The sequence below is a fragment of the Cyrtonyx montezumae genome, unplaced genomic scaffold (genome assembly GCF_038088225.1).
Source record: "Cyrtonyx montezumae isolate F1298 unplaced genomic scaffold, pur_monq_1.0 scaffold_2, whole genome shotgun sequence".
NCBI lineage: Eukaryota > Metazoa > Chordata > Aves > Galliformes > Odontophoridae > Cyrtonyx > Cyrtonyx montezumae.
This window is the reverse complement of record NW_027071936.1, coordinates 57461442-57478385: the sequence shown is the minus strand read 5'-3', so window position 1 is coordinate 57478385 and position 16944 is coordinate 57461442. Positions and strand designations below refer to the sequence as shown.

The 16944-nt window shown below is 37.8% G+C and overlaps 1 protein-coding gene across 1 annotated transcript in view; it reads left to right on the top strand.

The window, feature by feature from the left end:
• Nucleotides 1-16944, top strand: part of PPP2R2C (protein phosphatase 2 regulatory subunit Bgamma) — a 167572-nt gene continuing 150628 nt past the window's right edge. Inside the window, exon 1 of the mRNA XM_065735821.1 lies at nucleotides 1-37. The gene's annotated coding sequence lies outside the window, so the exon portion shown is untranslated. The remainder of the gene's footprint in view (nucleotides 38-16944) is intronic.

Sequence of the window (16944 nt, the reverse complement as noted above, 5' to 3'; positions counted from 1 at the left end):
CAGCTCAATGGAGCGGCCGAGTTCGAGGTCTCCGAAGGTGAGTGAGCACGGGGTGCCGAGGAGGGGTGCAGCCCAGTGCCCGCTGCCCGCGGGCAGCTTGCAGGCTCTAGGCCGATGGCCTCGAAACGTGGCGGCTGGGCTTGGCCTAACGGGGGTGGCTTTGGGTGTTGCAGAGTTTGGTTTTGCCCAGGGCAGGAGGGGAGAGGGGCTTGTGCTCCTTCTGCACAGGAGCATGGTGTGAGCACCTCGGCTGGTTGGCTTTCGTGGGTTTTGTCCTATGGGCCTAGGTGGCATCGGTCCGCTTGGCGCCGCTGTTGCTCGAGAAGCTGCGCACGTGGAGAGTTTTTGTGCCTTCGTTGTGTTTTCTTAACTTTGACGAGATTTGGAGAGTCTCATGTTTGAATGTTCTATAAAATGGAGCGTCTTTATGGTACCAGGGCAAGAAAGTCTCCCCTCTGCCTCCGAACCATGTATGTTTTTGAATGTGCACTGTATTTCAGCCTAAGTGTCACCTTTTATTTTCCAATACATCCTATACGTAGAGTGCAAGTGTCAGCAAGCGTATTTCCATGTCTCTACTGAGTGTGTTTCCAGTAGGCTAAGTGCAGCTAGGACCTCATCTCTAGGATGTCTGTTGTTTGTGTGCATTTCTGGGGGGAGTGCATTGCTGTTTGCAAGGTAAACGTGTGACAAGCTCAGGCCAAGCTGAAAATCTTGCCGGTAGTGAGGGAGGTGGAACACTGCTAGGTTGGATTCAGCATAGACAGCCAGAAGAGCTTTCCAGTGATGAAGCCCTAGAATGGATGTGGTGGATAAGTGGTGAAATCTCACTCAAGATATTTAATGTTTGTTTTGGAAATGTAGGTTGAAGTGAGAAAGATGTGGATCCTGCCGTGGGGCAGGTGGATAGATTAATGATTTGAGGTTTCTTTCAGTGCTGTTATCTGTGATTCGGTGGAATGCCAAGTTTTCTGCTATGTCTATGGCTTGTGTTTTTCTATTTGCAACAGTGATTTAAACCCCAGTGTACTGATAAGTCAGTCAAGGCTCTGGACTAAGTTTATTTTTTCCCCAAACTATTCCATGATGGTTTCTATTTGAAGGTTTACTTAATAGTGTGCATAATTACACTCTCATGCATACCAAAGTGTTTCTTAAAATGTGTTGTGATTTGGTGCCTGGGTAATATTTTGTTCTTTCTTTTTTTCTTCAATATTTTTTGTGTTTAGCTGCATACCAAACCAGATGTGATGACGATAGGTGGGGGTGGAAATTACATCCGTGTGAGGGAGTGTAATGAGTGAGTGACAGCATTTCTCAAGCATCATAGAAAGTTGAAAACAAGCTTTAGGTTGGCATTTAATTTTATTTAAAGATTTGAATGAGTGGGATATGCTCCTTAACCTTACTTGTCTGGGTAAATACCAGTGTTTCAGCACTGCTTTAATAGTGTTATGTTTTCTTCTAAGCAAGCGTTCTATTCTTTTGATTTATTGGGTCATCTTTTGTCACATGGCAGAATCAACCATGGCTTTCAAAATTAGTTTGCTAACCCTGACTTGAGTTCTCTTTAACACAGATGATTTAAGGATGCCCAGCTTTACACCATAACATAAATGGAGATCTTGTACATTTTCTCTTTCTTACTCAGCATGGGAATATGTGAATTTCAGAGAACTGAAAACAGAGTGAAGCACGGTAATTTGGTCACACAAACTGTAGAATCAGAAACGTCTGCAGGCCATACACCCCATTTTGGTTAACAGGCTTATGTATCCAACATGCATTTTGTTCTTCTTTTCCATTTTCCAGGATAGTTGTCTGCTAAATGCCACTGGTATCTCAGGACATATAACCAACGCACTTTGCAGAAGTAAAGAACAACTTTTAAAAGGAAGTACTACAGTAACAGGTGGCTTGACCTCTTGCATGATAGTAATAGTTTGGACAAAATCCAAACTTTCTGTTTTCTGAAGTTTTCCTCTGAAATAGCTTAAACTACACAGAGCCAAACAGAACCTTCAGCTTAAAATTGACTGTCCCTAGGACTTTCAATGCAGATTTTTCTTCCATTCTTATCCAAGATCCTTTCACTTTCAAGGAAGGCCATAATGGCTGTGACTGCAAATGCTTTGGTTGGGGCTACCCAGTGAACAGAAGGTCTAATTAATATACATTAAATATAATTGTGTGTTTATGTAGATACATATCTGTGTAGATAACCATTTATATATTAATAATTTTAATTCAGTGATTCATCTGGGTGCCTCTTGCTGCTTTTGTTACTGAATGTGTGTGATGGTCTTGCGGTACTTTGTCAGTATGACTCCAGAGTTGTTTTCAGCAACATTTCTGTTTTAGACTAGGAAAGGAAATCATTCTTTTTTCCAAAAATAGACATGTTAGATGAAAAACATTCATTTACATAACACAAAAGCAAAATTGCATATTTCAAATGCAAGGAAAAATAGAGCATAGTAAGTGAAACATAACAATCAAAGCCTAGATAATCATGTTTGATTTAGTCTTGCTTCTTTGAAACAAAACCCTATTTAAAATATTGCTACTTCTATAATTAACATCTAAGTGCAAAATATATTTTATTCATGCTAAACATTTCGAAGCACTTTGCTCACATTAAGTGCAGCCTCACAAAAGCTGCATGAGGAACAGTATTAGAGTACCCATCTACCATCTAGCAAAAGGAAATATAAAAGGATGTGATTTTTTTCTTTTTCTTTTTTTTGTAGGAGCTAAATGTCTGCTATTGATCAGTTAGAACTTCTGATAAGTCAGATCTCATGCTGTTTGCCCAAAATATCTGGTGAACTGTGAGCAGGACTGCTTCTACAAGACCCTTTGCTTAAATTACAAAACATATTAACTTTTGTAAATGTTATGTAAGTAAAAATATGTTTTAGACATTCTGAGACTCAAATCTGTTAGATCTTGTACAGAACATAAGTAGCATTGCATTCACTAATTACTGTATGCTTAAGAGAAATTGAATCAAAATTCCTATTTTCAGTTTTTGGTCTTGATAACTCCTCAGAAACTGATGAGTTGAAATTGGTTTGCAGTTTTAATTTTCATCCCATTTGAGAATTTATGCTGTTGAGTGACTTGAAACTACAACAGTGCCCTGTGAATCATGTGATGTAAACTTTCCTGATACTTGCCTTATGCTGCTGTCCCATTCTCTTCCTGAGTAATTTGAAAAGTGAGTCACTGAGTAGATAAGTTGGATCAAACACCGCTTTTGTTGTAAACATACATTTGAATGATATACTATTTGAAGGAGCCAAAAGTCTTGGGAACTGATGATTTTCAATTCAATCATTGTGAGGTTTCTGTGCAGTAGTTTATTGCTTACTGTAGTTTTCAGAGACAGTAAGTCTGCTCTGCATTCAGTACTGTCTCTTCCAGTATTACATGAATTCAATGGAAAGCAATTTGATTGCACAAGTTTGCAGCTGATGTGACATCCTTGTGGTCCATGTCTTCATTACTCCTGTGTAATTAAAGTCTCCATCTGTAGATGCTTTGACATTTCAGTCCTGTTTTGTCAGAGCCAAACAACTGGTTGTACTTTGTTACAAGAAGACCTAGTAGCAGCTCTTAGGAGTTTGTCAGCATTTCTTTTGAGGTGTGATCACCATGAATGGATGTATTTCTCTTAGACCTTAGTTGGGTGAACATGCTTCACAGTTCTGGTCTTCCAGTTGCCCACACTGGAGTTAGACTGAGATGAACCATGCCACTTCTGAGCCCTGCAATTTTGGGAGGGACTGGTATACCCACTGCTTCACCCCAGTGTGCACTGAGGATTCTATTAGCTTACATACTGCACTGCAAGGTGCACCACAGGGCTTGTCTGCATCCTAATGTACCTCCTTACATCATTTATGTGGATAATATTATTATTCCAATCCTATTTCGTACATCTGTGAGTATACATTCAGCAACTCCCTGCTTTTAATCTCTCTTCATTACATAGCCTCTTACGTTGGTTTTTTGGTTGGTGATCACTGATGTCTCAGAGCTGCTGCAGTGCAGGGAGAGGTCTCCTTTCTGAAAAAAATGTTATCATTATACTGCTCTCTTGATGGTTTAAAAGTGGCTGTGTAAAACTAGAGCCAACAGGTGATTCTATGCAAGAAAATATGGGTTTTCAATTTGTTGCTGAAGAATCTGATGTGTATCTTCAATATGAAAAGTTCTGCATTACTAAGGTATACTGAAGCTATGTTAATTCATCTGATAGCCTTACTTCTAATTATACTTACCACAAAAAAGAATGTAATTTTAGGTATGTTTATCTGTAGTTTGTGTCTTTGTGTATGCATTAATTGGATTTTGTGAGGGTCTTTCATTCAAATGTCTCTGTAGATTACTATTCAAAATGCTTCTTGAGTGACAGTTGCATACTTGAATATACTCGTACATAGTTTTTATAAAACAGTAAAAGTGAATGTCTTATTTATGCTTCTTGTTTGTTGCTTTTCAGTTTTGAATAAGAGTTGGTTTAATTTTTATGGAATAAATTAATTAAATGAGATACATGGACAAGATTGAATCAGACTGTTTTGTGAAGTCTTTGTTTCCACAGTATTTCCATTGGAACTTAATATGGATGCTAGAGTATGTGCTCTCCTAAGAGTCATTAAGTGTCATTTGATCAAGAAAAAATATTTGTTAACACTTTGTTAATTATTTTCTTATTTAAATATCTGACTGGAAATTTTAGCTCCTTCTCAGTAATGTGAGGCATTGTTGCTGTTTGGGTGAAATTTGAAAAGCATGCTAAGCTTTTTAAAATTCTTTGCTAGGTTTCCAGATTTTTTTTTCCTGTTCTTTTCAAGGACTCACTCCCTCTAACATACTGTATTTGTTTGTGTAATCCTCTGGCTCTTTGATGTCTGAAGTTGTAGCCTTCACAATCCCAGTGTCTAGGATGTGGTCTTCAGCCACATTTTCCTCTCTGGTCTCTTAATGATCTTTTTTACTTTCCTTCCAGTCTGCCCCATTATAATAGCTTTACTTACATACTTGGTCATGTTTTCTACTCTCAGTTGGTGTTGTTTTACTTTCTTTGTCCCTTTAAATCTTCTCTCTGCCAAGCTGGTTTTGGGGGTGGGGGCGTCTCAGTCCATTGACTGTGGCAGTCTGGCAAAGGGGTCTCCCCTCTGTGCCACTGGAAGTCTGCCATTTGCAGCAGGTGCTTGCACAGCAAATCTTAGCTCTTTTCCCTCTGTCTCTCACTATTTCCAGGTCTCCAAGGCTTACCGTTCTATAGGATCTTTTTAGTTCCATCCAAGTAATTCCTGGCAATTCCGAGTTTGTGGTTGAATGATCAAAATTTCCTTGGGTGTTTCAGTTGGCTGCATCCTCTAAGATGCACTTGGTATACACATCATGAAAGATGAAATTGCTCTGTTGTGTGCCTGATTATGCAGGTATTAGCAAGTCAAACATCGTGCCTTCAAGTTATCTGGTCCAAAATTTAACAGGAACATCTTTCATGCTCCCTCTTTCTCATTAAATACACAATAATTTAATTTATGCCATGGTTTGGTTATAAATAACAACACCGATGAAGGAAACTGATTTCAGTGGTGCCACAACTTTGCTATTTAAACTGATTTTGGTATTTAAATTAAATCATTAAGCTTGAATATGAGTTGGTATAGAATTGCCTGTTGGTCCAACTGGGATGCAGAAAAATCACCAAGTCTGCACAAAGCCTCCTCTAATGTTAACAGTCAGGTCAGGAAACACTGTGCAGTTTTTGCTGTTCTGTATGAACCTGTTGAACATGAGACAAATTCTGAAAAGTTAAGATGGTTTTGTTTCAAGGATTTCAACTCAGAATCTTAAATTGTACAAATATGAACCCAAAGGTTGAAAGCAAGCTGCTCAGGGGATTCAACTGTCTTTCTGTCCCAGTATATGTTTAAACAGTATGTGTTAAAACTTTTCTGTCCTCAGCTATGGACTCCTTATTCAAAACCGTGGTATGTAGTGCACATTTCTTTAAGCTGCTGTGTGATCACTTGGTGGTCTGGGGCAGAACCTGAAAGAACGGAAGATAATGTTTACTGGCCAAATTCCGCATCTTGCCGTTTATGTTGAATTGTCATTATTTGTTAAACCAGAAGAGGGAGCTACTTCATAAATTTCCAACAGTTAGAAATGTTAGGTATAGTCTCTTAACCTTCATGGATCTTTTCTCTTGGGGTGGGGGGGGGGAGGTTGGGGGGTGGAAAACTGAATCCAGAAACTTCTTGTGATGCCTTTTTTGTCACTCAGTTCACAGTTTGCTGATTTCTAAGGATTTAAGAGTTCATCTTTAAATGTTGTGTTTGTAGAACTCCATAAAAGCTTTGGTTGATATCGCAATTGCAATTTCTTATATTTAATGTTCTGAGTTCTTTCTAATTGTAGGTTTCCTGACTAGGATGGTGTGAGTGTTTACAGGATTTTCTGCAACGTGCAGGACAAACTTGGTGGTCCATGTGAGATGAATGTGGCTTACAGGGCATTTTTTTTGTGTGTAAAGGACATTTCTCCTGTTTGTCTCAGTAAGAAGGTACAGATAGTATGTTGAAAATAGCACTTAGAACTAAAATAGTAAAACTAATGCATGCTACTGTGTACTTTCTCTTTTTTCCACAAATTTTATTCTAAACTGCAGTGCAACGTGGTTATATTGAGTAAATATGCAATTTCTGAGCTATAAAAGACAAGGAAAAAGCATTTTAGCATGCACTTGTGATGCTTTTCCAGTCATATTCTAAAGTGCATGACTTGCCTAGGTCCCAGTTTTTGTTGGCTGGTGGAACTCTAGGTTGATGCATACTACGGTGACAAATTTTGTAAAAGCTATCATACCTCCAGGTTCATTAGTGGTTATGTTCTGTTAAGAACTGTTGTGCTGAGAAACAGATGAGTCTTCCAACTGAATGCTGCGTTCTCTGTGTTGAAGAGCAAAGAAGGATACTTTTAATAATTAGAAACTTGTCATTTAGTGGATAGAGCACTGGGCTCCATACTTCTTTGTGGGCGATCACCTTGATAAATTTCATGGGAGTTTTGAGGTGCCACCTTCTTTTGCTGGAGATAAATACAGATTAGTACAAGGGGTGAGAATGAAGTATTTCTTTTATTATTGCATTCAGTAATGTCCTGCTGTTGACTAGCTTTAGGTTTGCTTTTAAAAAATCTTCATTTATAGCTGCCTTCATGGTGGGTCCCACTGGATTACATTCAAACCTGTGTGTGGCATTGTCGTGTGCCCTTCAGGTTATGTTTGCAGACTGCTCCACCACAGTGTTTAGACATTATGTTAAGCATTAGAAAATGTACCAAAATGAATAATTCCTTTGCTTATTTTTAGCTATGCTGTAATATACTTTCAAAATTTAGTTTTTGCCTGTACACACATCAGCAAATGCATACACATGCACACTTTTTTTTCTCATTTTCATACAGGATTTGTACCAAAATGAAAGAAAGATAAATTAGATCAATATGGGTTTGATCTTTTTTCTACAAGAGTTTTTAGAATGTATCCTATTTTTTTTAAAATATATTTTACTTGTGACACATGGCCATAATAGCAAAAATATGAAATATTTAACAATATGGAAAAAATGGACCTGTTTTTATTTTCTTAAAAATGACAACCTATTTATGTATTTCTAGGTCTTCCATAAAACACAGTTTCATTTCAGAACACGTATATTCCCTAGATGTTTTGGCTATGTTTATTTACAATCACTTTATATTGAGGCTTATGTCACAGTGAATAGCATTGACAGTTGGGATGATTGCAGGAATATGTAAAGCATTAAGCTCATAAAATCTTTAACCTATTGTGTTAAGTAACTTTTAGAAAATATTCACATGTATGATGCAAGAGGCAATTCCATTATTTTAGTGGAATCGTTTGGATGTTACAGTTAAAGAACGTGAATTCAATTTAGAGACAATTAAGTCTAGAAACTAACATAATCCAGGTACTTGAGTTTTTACTTACAGAGAAGGCATGTGTCATTCAAAAGAGACTTGTACTGTTATTTAGCACATTTTCATTGTCAGAGGTGTGCATCTCCATTTCAAATTTCTATCTTAACTAATTGCTGTATTTAATAGAATCTTACCAGAACCCTGAAACTAAAATTATCCACAATTTCTTTGTCAGGTATAAAGTATAGCAATCTTAATTCCTTTTGTATCCAGAATAATTTCTTCTCTTTTAAGTAGACTCAAATAGCTTCGTCTTTAAAGATGCATGTCTAACAGTAGGAGAGTTATTCTTGCAAGAATTAATGGTTTCTTGTTAGGTCTGTCTTACTCAGTAACCTTAGATTTTTGCAAGCTCTAACATGAAGGCTGTTTCTGTTGATCAGGTGACTCTTAGTTTAGAAGGTTCTCTGATGAGCTCTTGCATTAACTTTTGAAGCTCTACTTTGAAATTGAATGCTTGCTCTGGAAATACTCTGGTTTGGATTTTGTTCAGAAGCCTGCCTCTTACTGAGTTGCTCAGGAGTGTTCAGAGAAGAGCAGGAAGCTGGTGAAGGGGCTGGAACACAAGCTGACAAGTGGTAGGATGTGAGGCAACAGCCTCAAGTTTTGCTTTGGATGTTAGGAAGAATTTATTTAAATTAAATGTGGTTAGACGTTGGAATGGGCTGCCCAGAGAGGAGCTGGGGTGGCCATCCTGGAGGTGTTTAAGAGACGTGTTGATGAGGCACTTCAGGACATGATTTAGTGGTGGCTTTGCTAGTGTGAGGTGATGGTTGGACTTGATGATCTTAAGGGCTTTTTCCACCCTACATAATTCTATGATTCTAACTTGGAGACCTTCATAATGATATGCAAAGTAGGTGTAATCAGTTTTAAATACTTCTGAGCTTGCATTTTAAGCTTTATTCCTGTTTTTTTTTCTGCATTTATAGGTTGAAAAGCTAAAAACGTTATTTATTAATTTATATAAAAACTTCAGGTTTTTCAGATGGGTGGAGTGCTTATTTCTTAGGCTTGGTAGCATATTATTTTCAGGTATGCTGTCCCATCCATTCTGAGCCAGGACAGCAGAGCTGTGTTTTACTTTGTCTACTTTTTCTGTATTTAATAGAGGTTTTGATCCCACTTGCCCTAGTGGTACAGCCACCTTTTCTATTTAATGGAAGCTAATTAGAACTGAGCTCATGGACAGACTAGCTGTGCATTGCTGTGTGTTCTTCATTCGTGTGCCAGTGTCTTAGCAACTTTGTGACATTATTTTGCTTTTTGATTTCACCTTTGCCCTAAGCTCCTCAACAGTTATTAAAAATCTCACTTAAAAAGTAATGGGTTTTTTTTTTGATGTAGCAGCTGTGCAATTTGAGTTTTAAAATTCTGTAATACCAACTTGGTATTTAAGATTTCCGATCTGATGATTTTAGATGCGTAATTGTTCCAAAATACAGAAGTTTGTTGAAAACTCCCTCCATTTTCCTCATTATGCCAAAAGACAAGATGTAGTAGTGGATAAAGAGCAAAATGTGTACTTGGGGTCAAAGAAGCTGACCTTGAAGTATGAATTTCTTGTTTCAGCCACGAGACAAAATCGCCTCTGCTAAGGAACATCTCCAGCAGCAGCAAGAGGCTGTGCCTCTCTCCTCCGCTGATGCGTGCCTCTGTAGCAGCTCGTGACCTATATTGCATATCAAATGTCCATCCTCTATACCCTTATGGCAGAAATCACTTCCTTTTACTCTGTGTTCACAGTGTACCCAGAGCAGTGCCCTTGCTGACTTGGGCTAGGCAATACTGGCTTTGACAGCCCTGTCACACACAGAGAGCACACTCAGTTGCAAAGATGACAATTGTATATATCCTCTTATAGAGCCCTGAAAGAAAGCATGTACTGAAAACCTTGAAATTAAAAAGTGGAGCAAATAAAAGAAGATGCAATAACAAGTGTTCAGTGACATCATTGTGTATCTGCTGTTTCTGTAGGTAGTCTCCTGCATTTGACTCACAGGTTTTATGTGGCTCTGTTTTACTTCTCGTATATGCAGTGTGAGAACAATTAGAGCACTCTACTTTGACAGACACAGCCATGTGTTCTTTCTTTGGTAAGTACAGTTAAATATGTAACCATCCATATAGGTTTCTTTTTCTGGAAAAAAACCTCAGCACATACTTACCTATGTTAATGTAACATTTTAGTTGAGATGATGGCAAAAGTCAGGAAATTCAGAGATACAGTTCCCACAGCAACCATAATTCAACCTCATTGCTGTGAAAGCACAAAAGCCCACACCAAACACCATACAGAATGCTGCCTGTATGCAAGTGTGTGAAATACAGTTGCTAGGAGAGCCATAAATTTTTATTTCCAGAGGGGTTTTTTTTATATATATATATTTTTTGTAGCTGTAATTCTTTGTATTTTATGGAAACAAGGCAGCAGTGACAAACTGGAAAAGAGGCTGGTTGGAATGGTGTATCTTTTTGCTTTCTTGTAATGTGTAACAATAGATTATACTCCTGTACCTGTTTTTGTTTTGTTTTTGTAGTTTTCCTTTATTTTAAAGTGAGTAATTCTGAGTATGAAACATAATCTCACTCGCTTCCTTATTTGACACTATTAATTCTCTTCATTTAGCCCTATTCCTGAACTGTTGCAAATGAATCCTATTCATTTGCCTACTGAGGATAAAAAAAAGCCTGATATTTATCCAGATGTAGTTATGCATTTTGGTATTCAAGCACATCCATAGTGCAAGATTCCAGTATGAGATATCTTAAAGCATGTGGGATATGTGTCTTTTCAGTATTTATTAGGACTTTGTCAGCTAAGTCTGCCAGTTTCTTGATTTGCCAGTTTTCTTGACATTTCATCATTAGCAATTAGTGACGAGGTGGAAGTATCCTTGTTTCAAAATTACAGGTATGTAAATATTTAAAGTATGGTACATACTTGACACGGAAATGATTTTATAAAAAATATTTACATGATTTCCAGAAGTTGCTTGCCTGAAATATAACTTAGTGATTTTTTTTTACCTGAATCTTTTCAATCTGGCTGTTAGAGACAGAATGTGACACCTGAAAATTGTTGTATCAAGTATCATTGTTGTTGGAGTTGAATATTATATCTGTAGGTTAAATTGAACATTCATGATTTTTATTATTTTTTGAAATCAAATGCATCCCCTTTGATTGTGGCATATGATAATGCCTCCTAATTTATTTATGAAATCCATCATAATCTAACTGTATCCCATCAATCATTAAAAAAACATAGGAAGTTACACAAGATATGGGAGGTTAATGGTAAGATTTCTTCTTCGGTAAACTACAAAAAAATTAATTTGGATTTCATCTAGTTTCTACTAGATTGATTTTTTTTCAACCCTCCATCAGGTCTTATCCTCCAATATGAGCCCTTTTATGGGCAGTCTGGGCAGAGCTGAAAGACTGATTGGATGTGAAAATGTTCTCCTTGGGAAATCCTTGGATTCTGCCCTTCCCAGACAGTTAGGCAATCTGCTGTAGGAAACCTGTTCTGACAGTGCCTGTTATCTCTGCTAGGCAGAGACCTACAGGGACTGTCACAGTGTGTACCTCAAAGTCAGGGTGAGGGGAATTCACTCTGCAGCCCACCGCCTTCCCAAAGCTTTTATTGTTCTGTTTCGTTTTGCTTAAAAGCTAGTTAGGAACTGTGGGGATTTTAAAAGAGCACATATATAAAATTATTAGTTTATATGAAATGCAAGTTTGCTTGTGGTAGAGTTTATGTACTGGAGTTTGAACTCAACCTGAAAATTAAAAGCAGAACATTCAAAACGGCTCAATAATTTCTTTACAGATAAAAGCAGAAAGATTAGTTAAATTCTGGCTACCATGTGATCAAGAGTTGGTGTAGTCTCTCCACGGGGTCTTTACTGTTTCTGAAATGCAGAAGGAGACTGGGAATTGTGAATTATGGGAGTTTGCCAAAGGGAAGGCAGAATACTGGAATTTGGGTTGAATTGTAGGTAAAATTTTGATATATAAGGTTGAATGTGCTGGTAAAGCAAAAACTCCATCAACAAAGTGAATACTTGTGGTACACAATACTTGTGAGCATAAGCTTGCATCAAAATTCTGACTTTTATTTCTCCCTCTTATGTTCTGGGGCTCTTTCAAAGTATGAGCAGTTCAAGGTTGACTTTATTTTCTTCTGTTTATCTGCTTACACCTAATAACTATAGACTTAATAGGTGAACTGAATACCTAGTAACAGAATGTCAGTGGAAAATAAGAGCTGTTGATTAGAGGCAAACAGCAAAGCATCCCACTTGAAGCTGAGCTGTTGCTAGTAAATAGGCATGGAGATCTAGGAAGCACTAAGTTTACATCAGTTTCATTACAAGCAGATGAATAGCGGTATTGCTGGATGATTTGATGTGGTGATAAATCATTATTTTATGCAATGAATTTGCATTGCTCTGCTTTTGGGTCTAAGAAAGTGCAGTGCACTGTAGATACTGCCAGTGATTGCCAGTTATGTTTAGGATCTTGTTTTGTTTAGGCAGGATGGGGATCCTCTCAATGCAAGTGTACTACTGCATATGTTTTTCCTCAAGCATGTATCTTCCTCTGTGTGCACTGAGCCCCAGAGATGAGAATTTTCTAATGGAACGGAGGACTTTGATGAGAGTGGATGGCTGTGTCACCTCTGAGTTCTCAGCGGAGAAGAAAATCTTCCGCAGTGGGATTAAAGCCATCTGCTTGCGTCATGGGCTGTTAGGTGTGACATGCAGTTTGACTTCCATTTGTTAACTGCCATTAGGAAGTGGTTTTTGGTTGCTGTTGGTTTGGTGTACACCATGCTCCATCTGTCAGGGATTTTTGTCATTTCTCGTTTTTGGAAAATACGTATTGATGTCAATTACAATTAGCTGGAAAGAATTAATGAAAAGTTTTGGCAAATTTTCAGTTCAGTTGTGTAGAATTTAGAGTATTTTACATCTATCATTTATCATGTAATGTGGTCAAAATTACCAAAAAGATGTTTGGGTTATGCTTGTTAAACTGATAGAGGTTTTACGGAGAAGCTGATAGTGCTCTGTTATTGGAGCGAGCGCTGCCTTTTGCAGGATTGTATTTCCAGCTTTGACCAGGTTCTGACCATTGAGGCTAATAATAATAATAATACTTTTTATAGGTTTGTCTCAGGCTGATTTTTCACAGAAAATTCTAGTTGAACCTACTTAGCTAGTTTTGAGAAAAAGCCATAGAAGAAAATACTGCTATCCTTTTGCCCATTAAAAAAGATATAAATTTGTCTTTCCTTTGAAAAGCTCTTATTTTTGTATGCAAATCAGGAACTTCATTTAACAAGATACCTATATTAAGATGTGTTTTTCACTACAACTTTGTTCAGTTGACCAAACCTCTGAAAAATTGCAGTTCAAATATTGTCATTTAAGTCTTGCTACAGCTTGGTATGTGGGTTTGTTTCATGTTTTGGTTTTTGTTTTGTCAGCTCTATGTACAGTGAGTACTTCCCAGGGCAGAACTTGAACTGGCATTTCTCTTAAGTTCTGTTCTGATTTGGATGAGAGATGTTTCTGGTCCTGATGTCCTGCAGATTACTGTATGGTGTTGGAGCTTTCTTGCTGCTGTGAAGGAGGAACCTCTGTCTGCTTTGACGCAGAGCAAGACTGGCTGTCAAGGGAAAGGGATGCTGGGGGGAAGGAATGGGCTGTTAATGCAGAGCTTAGGTGAAAAGAAAATCAAAACTGTGAAAATGTGGAGGAGACTTGTAGTACCAGGTGTGACATTAAGTGAGCTACGTCCTTCTTGTGTTTTGAAGAACATAAGGTAAAGTTTCAGACCATCTCAACATGTACCAGTGACAGAGGTACTCATATTTTGGCATTTAGTTTTTGTCTGTTTGCATTTGCAAAGCTGGTAAGTGACTTCTTAAGAGTTGTAAGAATGAGGGAAAAACATTCTACATAATTAAATCACATATCTGTATTTTTGATTAAAAAGGCTTGGCTTTATAGAAACATTCATCGTGAAAAAGAACATATTTAAAAAAAAGTAAGTTGAAATAGTCGTAGGTGTATCTTCCCATGTCATTTCTTGCTAATTAAAAAAACCATGAGTTTTTTCATCATAGTTTTTCCTTAGTCACCTTTAGCAACTTGAAAGTTCCATCCAACTGCAGATAAACAAGTGTGTGAATACAGAAAATAAAAATGAAAATTACTGGAGGCTTTGACTGAATGCAGATTCCTATAAAAGCCAAAAGTAAATGCAGGGGATATAAGTTCACAGGTCTATTTCAGATTTAATACTTTCATTTCATATTTTTATGTGGTATTAAACTTACAGAAAAAGATTAAAATTATTCATATTTCAGAGTAGAATCATAGTACTTACAATTTAGAAAATTCAAACTCAGTCTCCATTTGTGAAAGTTTAGCTTATGTTTCAACCTTGATTGTTTCAGGCTCAATTCTTCTTGAATGCAAAATCATACTGAAGTGAAACATGAATATTTGGATTTAGACAAGAAATACAAACCCTTTTACTGAGATCAGCAGGTTAGCATGCTATCCTTTGCAGCTATCCTGCCATTCCACAGTGGAGAATCTTTAGTGTATATAGAAATGCTGATGAAGGTTCTGAAGAACAGAGACATGGACTTGTGGGAATGTTTCCAAGGAGGGCTTTAAAGATGCTCCAAGGAATTGAACAGCTCTCCTATGAGAACAGGCTGAAAGAGCTGGGGCTGTGCAGCCTGGAGAGGGAAGGCTCCAGGGACATCTGAGTGCGGCCTTTCAGTATCTGAAGGGGGATATAAGAAGGACAGGGACAGACTCTTTATCAGGGTCTGTTATGATAGGTCAAGGGGAAATGGTTTCAAAGTATAAGAGGGGATATTTAGACTGGGCATAAGGAAAATATTTTTACAGTCAGGATGGTGAAACATCGGAGCAGACTGCCCAGAGAAGTAGTAGATGTCCCATCCTTGGAGACATTCGAGGTCAGGCTGCACCAGGCTCTGAGCAACCTGGTTAATCTGTAGGCATCTGTGTTCATTACAGGGGAGTTGGGCTAGATGACCTTTAAAGGTCCCTTCCAACTCAAAGGATTCGATGATGATTCTGTGGTTCTAAGAAGTCCTAATACTAAGGTATAACATACCACACTGACTATTATCTTCTGAGGTGACATAAACTAATTAAATTAGAGTTGCTTTTTTATTATGTTTTGCAGTCAGTTTTTAGTTTGCAGAATTCAGTAATCCTCTGTAGACATCTGTCATTATTATGAAGTAGCAAGGTCCTGTTGTAATTGACAGTGGCTGATAATAATTAATATTTCAAAAACGCATGCATAGTTATTTTCCTTTTTATTAAAAAAAAAAAAAAAGGGAAAAGATCTTTCAAAAATGATTTGTATCCCAGTGGGAGTCAATTTAGAACCTACCGAATGCTATACTCAAACTTTCATGGACTTCATTAGGAGTAGAAACCTGGCTTTTCATATCAATTTTTGCTGATGAAGTGATAGCTGTTTTTCTATGGGGAACAGTTATAAAGTATTGCTTGAAACCATGAAATAGCTGCTGTCTTTGTTTTCTCCTTTGGTCTGGGATTCAGGGATGCAGAGCATCGATACCTCTCTTTTCTGAATGTACAGAAATGTCTGTTAAATCACAGTTCCTCAGATCTTCCCAGAGATTTGCTTAGGATGTTTTTTTTTTAATACGTGTAGTAGATGACAAGTAATAAAACCAGGAGGGTTATTTGTTGTCTGTTTATGGTTGAAGCTGTCACATCGGATTTTCAGACTTGTCAGTGGCCAGTCAGCTCTGCCTGAAGTCTCAGAGGTCAGGTTCTGAGCATTGTGGAACGGAGGCTTTGTGCTGTGATTGTAGAGAAGGGCCTTAGGTTGCGTTATGATGATTTAGGTTTTTCAAAAAGGAAATTTGATTGCTACAACTCGGATGACTTATAACGTGACAAGCATGTTATGTATTTAATTATTAGGTGTGCTGATAGAAGGAGCTGGAATGATAGAATTGTAGGATAGCACAACCTGCAGTGTGGGATGTGCTGGCCCACTGCATCCTTTTGCCAATCTTTGCAGCTACAGCTGATGGGAGATTTTATCTATTCCGTTTTCCTAGACCAGAGCCAGTTCTCTGGCTATTGACAAAATAGCAATACATCATGTATGGAAGGAAAATCTAACTAGTAAGAGAGGGTGAGTGGCAAAGTTTAAGCTCGTATCCGTTAGATACTGGAAAAGTAAAGCAACAGATTGCAAGGTTTAAGCTGGTTTTCATTCTAGTGCTGTAGGTACACATAGGTTAGTAAACTATTTTTACAGTGTCTTGAGTAGCAAAGAAACTAATATACTACACTTGATCTACACATACCTTTTGTTACTGCATTGATTCTTTGTTCTTATATGTTGTTAGATATTTATATTCCTTGAATCATTTTTTCTGAATTACATAGATACTTGTCCACCATATGCCTTATTCTTCCTCATTCTTCATTCCTTTTTCATTCTCTGTTTACCATGGCTAGGTAACTGACTCTGTTATCCCAGGTCTTTCCATCTTTCTCTTGCTACAGAAAAGACATGGAGGCAGTGGGGTGTGTCCAAAGAAGGGCAACAAAGCTGGTGAAGGGTCTGGAGCACAAATCTTATGAGGAGTGGCTGAGAGAACTGGGACTGTTTAATCTGGAGAAGACGAGCTTGGGGTGACCTTATTGCTTTCTACTACTACTTGAAAGGAGGTTGGAGTGAGGTAGGGGTTGGTTTCCTTTTCCAGATAACTAGCGACAAGATGAGAAATGAGCCTTAAGTTCTGCCAGGGGAAGATCAGGTTGCATTTTAGGGAAAAGTTTATTCTCAGAAGGATTGGCAAGGCATTTG